The sequence below is a fragment of the Hippoglossus stenolepis genome, chromosome 10 (assembly GCF_022539355.2).
Source record: "Hippoglossus stenolepis isolate QCI-W04-F060 chromosome 10, HSTE1.2, whole genome shotgun sequence".
Lineage (NCBI taxonomy): Eukaryota > Metazoa > Chordata > Actinopteri > Pleuronectiformes > Pleuronectidae > Hippoglossus > Hippoglossus stenolepis.
In genome coordinates, this window is record NC_061492.1 from 26,900,527 (window position 1) to 26,906,526 (window position 6,000).

The 6,000-nt window shown below is 46.6% G+C and overlaps 10 non-coding genes and 2 pseudogenes across 10 annotated transcripts; all 12 read right to left on the minus strand.

Annotated features, from left to right (window-relative positions):
* Positions 1–394: 394 nt before the first annotated feature.
* On the minus strand, positions 395–505 carry LOC124853854. The gene has a single exon (XR_007034187.1). It is a non-coding gene; the product is annotated as a U5 spliceosomal RNA (small nuclear RNA).
* A 482-nt stretch (positions 506–987) lies between these two features.
* On the minus strand, positions 988–1,175 carry LOC124852864. The gene has a single exon (XR_007033285.1). It is a non-coding gene; the product is annotated as a U2 spliceosomal RNA (small nuclear RNA).
* A 176-nt stretch (positions 1,176–1,351) lies between these two features.
* Positions 1,352–1,457, minus strand: LOC124854003 (annotated as a pseudogene).
* A 489-nt stretch (positions 1,458–1,946) lies between these two features.
* Positions 1,947–2,131, minus strand: LOC124852895. Its single transcript, XR_007033312.1, has one exon. It is a non-coding gene; the product is annotated as a U2 spliceosomal RNA (small nuclear RNA).
* Positions 2,132–2,309: 178 nt separating this feature from the next.
* Positions 2,310–2,421, minus strand: LOC124853790. The gene has a single exon (XR_007034129.1). It is a non-coding gene; the product is annotated as a U5 spliceosomal RNA (small nuclear RNA).
* A 496-nt stretch (positions 2,422–2,917) lies between these two features.
* Positions 2,918–3,105, minus strand: LOC124852751. Its single transcript, XR_007033174.1, has one exon. It is a non-coding gene; the product is annotated as a U2 spliceosomal RNA (small nuclear RNA).
* A 174-nt stretch (positions 3,106–3,279) lies between these two features.
* LOC124853414 lies at positions 3,280–3,391 on the minus strand. The gene has a single exon (XR_007033757.1). It is a non-coding gene; the product is annotated as a U5 spliceosomal RNA (small nuclear RNA).
* Positions 3,392–3,878: 487 nt separating this feature from the next.
* LOC124852930 lies at positions 3,879–4,062 on the minus strand. The gene has a single exon (XR_007033346.1). It is a non-coding gene; the product is annotated as a U2 spliceosomal RNA (small nuclear RNA).
* A 176-nt stretch (positions 4,063–4,238) lies between these two features.
* On the minus strand, positions 4,239–4,348 carry LOC124853603. Its single transcript, XR_007033943.1, has one exon. It is a non-coding gene; the product is annotated as a U5 spliceosomal RNA (small nuclear RNA).
* A 499-nt stretch (positions 4,349–4,847) lies between these two features.
* Positions 4,848–5,035, minus strand: LOC124852831. Its single transcript, XR_007033252.1, has one exon. It is a non-coding gene; the product is annotated as a U2 spliceosomal RNA (small nuclear RNA).
* A 176-nt stretch (positions 5,036–5,211) lies between these two features.
* Positions 5,212–5,322, minus strand: LOC124853705. Its single transcript, XR_007034044.1, has one exon. It is a non-coding gene; the product is annotated as a U5 spliceosomal RNA (small nuclear RNA).
* Positions 5,323–5,816: 494 nt separating this feature from the next.
* On the minus strand, positions 5,817–5,993 carry LOC124853050 (annotated as a pseudogene).
* Positions 5,994–6,000: the final 7 nt, after the last annotated feature.

Here is a 6,000-nt window from a genome sequence, read left to right on the forward strand (position 1 = left end):
CCTTCAGACTCAGTTGTTCCATGATGACCTTTTTGCAGAACCAGTCTCTGCATCATAAGTTCCTCCACTGGTTCCAGCTGGGAAGGCCGTGTCGTTAGTACCCTCACCCCAACCTTTGGGCATGTCTGGTCCTTGGTCATCTTTGTGTCGATTGTGTTCCTTCTTTGTTAAGCTTTGTCTCCGTCTCTCAATTAATCTTAGCCAAAGGCCGAGGCGATAAGCCCCAAGTGTTGGATGTCACTAGCTCTTGGCACAAATCTCACTTGTTGTGGTACCAGTTAAGTAGGTGTGCATAACAATGGCTGCTGCTTATCACCTCCACCCAAGCTCTCCTTTGTGGGCGCTTGATTTCTGACCTAGACAGCTCTTTGACTTTTCACATTTTCTTAAGGCTCAGCCATACAGCAAAGCCTGCCAAAATATATTCAGCTCATGTTTGTTCCTCTCCCACGAAGTCTTTAGTAAAGGCGAAAGACTTGTGCGTTATGAAGAGAAACCAGAGCAGCATGGCCCTCTGTTGGAGAGCAGCAGAGAGCCTCTCGGTCACAGTCACCACCTTCACGGTAGGCCTCTCTTTGCTTTCCGCATGTCAGATCCCAGTATGCAACATTCCCAACCGCCCCCATCACCAGCAAAATTATACACGTCTTTATTCCTCCTGCCCTGACTACTGTGATTGGCTTTAAGCCTGCCTAAGCAATACATCCTGAACCACCCACATTAACTCCAAAATGCTGACTCTGGTTTCTCACCAAGTCTCCCAGAAGGTCTTGGTGAAGCAAGTTTCCATTCTTGACAAAGCTTCTAACTCAATTTGGAATCCAGTTCAACTCCATTGGCCCCGTGCATGGTCCGTCACTAAGCAGTGAGCCATCAGAGCGGTTCCACACACTTGTGCCAGGCCGTTCCTCACTTTCATTGAGCCAGTGTAGAATTCACTTTTGATACGAGACAATTGTTTGAGTGTTTGGTTTTCTACAAGGTAAGAACAGGTGCACCGTTCCCAGCGGCACTGCAATGCTGGGTCGATGCGTGGAGAGAAAGAGCAGACTCCAAATTTCTGCCCCTCATGCCAAAAATCTGCTTAATATGTAGTCCTCATATAGAGGACATATCAGATATTAAACTGATAAGAACATATACACTTGATCTTAGCCAAAAGGCCGAGGCGATAAGCCCCAAGTGTTGGATGTCCACGCCAGCTCTTGGCACAAATCTCACTTGTTGTTGGTACCCGTTCGTAGGTGTGCATAACAATGGCTGCTGCTTATCACCTCCGCCCAAGCTCTCCTTTGTGGCGCTTGATTTCTGACCTAGACAGCTCTTTGACTTTTCACAATTTCATAAGGCTCAGCCATACAGCAAAGACTGCCAAAAATATTCAACTCATGTTTGTTTCTCCACGAGTCTTTAGTAAAGGCGAAAGACTTGTGCGTTATGAAGAGAAACCAGAGTCAGCATGGCCCTCTGTTGGAGAGCAGCAGAGGAGCCTCTCGGTCTGATCACCACCTTCACGGTAGGCCTCTCTTTGCTTTCCATGTCAGATCCCAGTATGCAACATTCCCAACCCGCCCCCATCTGCCAACCAAAATTATACCGTCTTTGTTACCTCCTGCCCTGACTACTGTGATTGGCTTTTAAGCCTGCCTAAGCAATACATCCTGAACCACTTACATTCGCTCCAAAATGCAGCTCTGGTTTCTCACCAAGTCTCCCAGAGGTCTTGGTGAAAGCAAGTTTCCATTCTTGACAAACGCTTCTAACTCAATTTGGAATCCAGTTCAAGCTCATTGTGACCCGTGCATGGTCACGTCACTAAGCAGTGAGCCATCAGAGCGGTTTCACACACTTGTGTGCCAGGCGTTACCTCACTTTCATTGAGCCAGTGTAGAATTCACTTTTGATGTACGACAATTGTTTGAGTGTTTGGTTTCTACAAGGTAAGAGCAGAGTGCACCGTTCCCAGCGGCACTGCAATGCTAGGTCGATGCGTGGAGAGAAAGGAGCAAGCTCCAAATTTCTGCCCCTCATGCCAAAAATCTGCTTAATATGTAGTCCTCATATAGAGACATATCAGATATTAAACTGATAAGAACAGATACTACATGATCTTAGCCAAAGGCCGAGCGATAAGCCCCAAGTGTTGGATGTCCATCCAAGCTCTTGGCACAAATCTCACTTGTTGTGGTACCCCGTTCGTAGGTGTGCATAACAATGGCTGCTGCTTATCACCTCCGCCCAAGCTCTCCTTTGTGGCGCTTGATTTCTGACCTAGACAGCTCTTTGACTTTTCACAATTTCATAAGGCTCAGCCATACAGCAAAGCCTGCCAAAAATATTATATTCAACTCATGTTTGTTCCTCTCCACGGAAGTCTTTAGTAAAGCGAAAGACTTGTGCGTTATGAAGAAACCAGAGTCAGCATGGCCCTCTGTTGGAGAGCAGCAGAGGGACCTCGGTCCTGATCACCACCTTCACGGTAGGCCTCTCTTTGCTTTCCATGTCAGATCCCAGTATGCAACATTCCCAACCCGCCCCCATCTGCCAACCGAAATTATACACGTCTTTATTACCTCCTGCCCTGACTACTGTGATTGGCTTTTAAGCCTGCCTAAGCAATACATCCCTAGACCACTTACATTCGCTCCAAAATGCTGACTCTGGTTTCTCACCAAGTCTCCCAGAAGGTCTTGAGTGAAAGCAAGTTTCCATTCTTGACAAACGCTTCTAACTCAATTTGGAATCCAGTTCAAGCTCATTGTGACCCGTGCATGGTCACGTCACAAAGCAGTGAGCCATCAGAGCGGTTTCACACACTTGTGTGTGCCAGGCCGTTACCTCACTTTCATTGAGCCAGTGTAGAATTCACTTTTGATGCCGACAATTGTTTGAGTGTTTGGTTTTCTACAAGGTAAGAACAAAGTGCCCCGTTCCCAGCGGCACTGCAATGCTAGGTCGATGCGTGGAGAGAAGAACAAGCTCAATTTCTGCCCCTCATGCCAAAAATCTGCTTAATATGTAGTCCTCATATAGAGGACATATCAGATATTAAACTGATAAGAACAGATACTACACTTGATCTTAGCCAAAGGCCGAGAGCGATAAGCCCCAAGTGTTGGATGTCACATCAAGCTCTTGGCACAAATCTCACTTGTTGTGGTACCCGTTCGTAGGTGTGCATAACAATGGCTGCTTCTCATCACCTCCGCCCAAGCTCTCCTTTGTGGCGCTTGATTTCTGACCTAGACAGCTCTTTGACTTTTCACAATTTCAAAGGCTCAGCCATACAGCAAAGCCTGCCAAAAATATATTCAACTCATGTTTGTTCCTCTCCACGGAAGTCTTTAGTAAAGGCGAAAGACTTGTGCGTTATGAAGAGAAACCAGAGTCAGCATGGCCCTCTGTTGGAGGCAGCAGAGGAGCCTCTCGATCTGATCACCACCTTCACGGTAGGCCCTCTCTTTCCATGTCAGATCCCAGTATGCAACATTCCCAACCCGCCCCCATCTGCCAACCAAAATTATACACGTCTTTGTTACCTCCTGCCCTGACTACTGTGATTGGCTTTTAAGCCTGCCTAACAATACATCCCTGAACCACTTACATTCGCTCCAAAATGCTGACTCTGGTTTCTCACCAAGTCTCCCAGAAGGTCTTGAGTGAAAGCAAGTTTCCATTCTTGACAAACGCTTCTAACTCAATTTGGAATCAGTTCAAGCTCATTGTGACCCGTGCATGGTCACGTCACAAAGCAGTGAGCCATCAGGCGGTTTCACACTTGTGTGTGCCAGGCCGTTGCCTCAGTTTCATTGAGCCAGTGTAGAATTCACTTTGATCTGCGACAATTGTTTGAGTGTTTGGTTTTCTACAAGGTAAGAACAGAGTGCACCTTTCCAGCGCTGCACTGTACTAGGTCGATGCGTGGAGAGAAGGAGCAAGCTCCAAATTTCTGCCCTCATGCCAAAATCTGCTTAATATGGTCCTCATATAGAGGACATATCAGATATTAAACTGATAAGAACAGATACTACACTTGATCTTAGCCAAAGGCCGAGAAGCGATAAGCCCCAAGTGTTGGATGTCCACGCCAAGCTCTTGGCACAAATCTCACTTGTTGTGGTACCCCGTTCGTAGGTGTGCATAACAGTGGCTGCTGCTTATCACCTCCGAAGCTCTCCTTTGTGGCGCTTGATTTCTAACCTAGACAGCTCTTTGACTTTTCACAATTTCATAAGGCTCAGCCATACTGCAAAGCCTGCCAAAAATATATTCAACTCATGTTTGTTCCTCTCCACGGAAGTCTTTAGTAAAAGGCGAAAGACTTGTGCGTTATGAAAAACCAGAGTCAGCATGGCCCTCTGTTGGAGAGCAGCAGAGGAGCCTCTCGGTCTGAGTCACCACCTTCACGGTAGGCCTCTCTTTGCTTTCCGCATGTCAGATCCCAGTATGCAACATTCCCAACCCGCCCCATCTGCCAGCCAAAATTATACACGTCTTTATTACCTCCTGCCTGACTACTGTGATTGGCTTTTAAGCCTGCCTAAACAATACATCCCTGAACCACTTACATTCGCTCCAAAATGCTGACTCTGGTTTCTCACCAAGTCTCCCAGAAGGTCTTGAGTGAAAGCAAGTTTCCATTCTTGACAAACGCTTCTAACTCAATTTGGAATCCAGTTCAAGCTCATTGTGACCCCGTGCATGGTCACGTCACTAAAGCAGTGAGCCATCAGGCGGTTTCACACACTTGTGTGCCAGGCCCGTTACCTCAGTTTCATTGAGCCAGTGTAGAATTCACTTTTGATACGCGACAATTGTTTGAGTGTTTGGTTTTCTACAAGGTAAGAACAGAGTGCACCGTTCCCAGCGGCACTGCAATGCTAGGTCGATGCGTGGAGAGAAAGGAGCAAGCTCCAAATTTCTGCCCCTCATGCCAAAATCTGCTTAATATGTAGTCCTCAATAGAGGACATATCAGATATTAAACTGATAAGAACAGATACTACACTTGATCTTGAAAAGGCCGAGAGCGATAAGCCCCAAGTGTTGGATGTCACGCCAAGCTCTTGGCACAAATCTCACTTGTTGTGGTACCCCGTTCGTAGGTGTGCATAACAATGGCTGCTGCTTATCACCTCCGCCCAAGCTCTCCTTTGTGGCGCTTGTTTCCTGACCTAGACAGCTCTTTGACTTTTCACAATTTCATAAGGCTCAGCCATACAGCCAAAGCCTGCCAAAATATATTCAACTCATGTTTGTTCCTCTCCACGAAGTCTTTAGTAAAGGCGAAAGACTTGTGCGTTATGAAGAGAAACCAGAGTCAGCATGGCCCTCTGTTGGAGAGCAGCAGAGGAGCCTCTCGGTCACAGTCACCACCTTCACGGTAGGCCTCTCTTTGCTTTCCATGTCAGATCCCAGTATGCAACATTCCCAACCCGCCCCATCTGCCAACCAAAATTATACACGTCTTTATTACCTCCTGCCCTGACTACTGTGATTGGCTTTTAAGCCTGCCTAAGCAATACATCCCTGAACCACTTACATTCGCTCCAAAATGCTGACTCTGGTTTCTCATCAAGTCTCCCAGAAGGTCTTGAGTGAAAGCAAAGTTTCCATTCTTGACAAACGCCTAACTCAATTTGGAATCAGTTCAAGCTCATTGTGACCCCGTGCATGGTCACGTCACAAAGCAGTGAGCCATCAGGCGGTTTCACACACTTGTGTGTGCCAGGCCGTTACCTCACTTTCATTGAGCCAGTGTAAATTCACTTTTGATCGCGACAATTGTTTGAGTGTTTGGTTTTCTACAAGGTAAGAACAGAGTGCACCGTTCCCAGCGGCACTGCAATGCTAGGTCGATGCGTGGAGAGAAAGGAGCAAGCTCCAAATTTCTGCCCCTCATGCCAAAAATCTGCTTAATATGTGGTCCTCATAGAGGACATATCAGATATTAAACTGATAAGAACAGTTTTTATTTTTTTTTTGGAAAAATATAATTTAT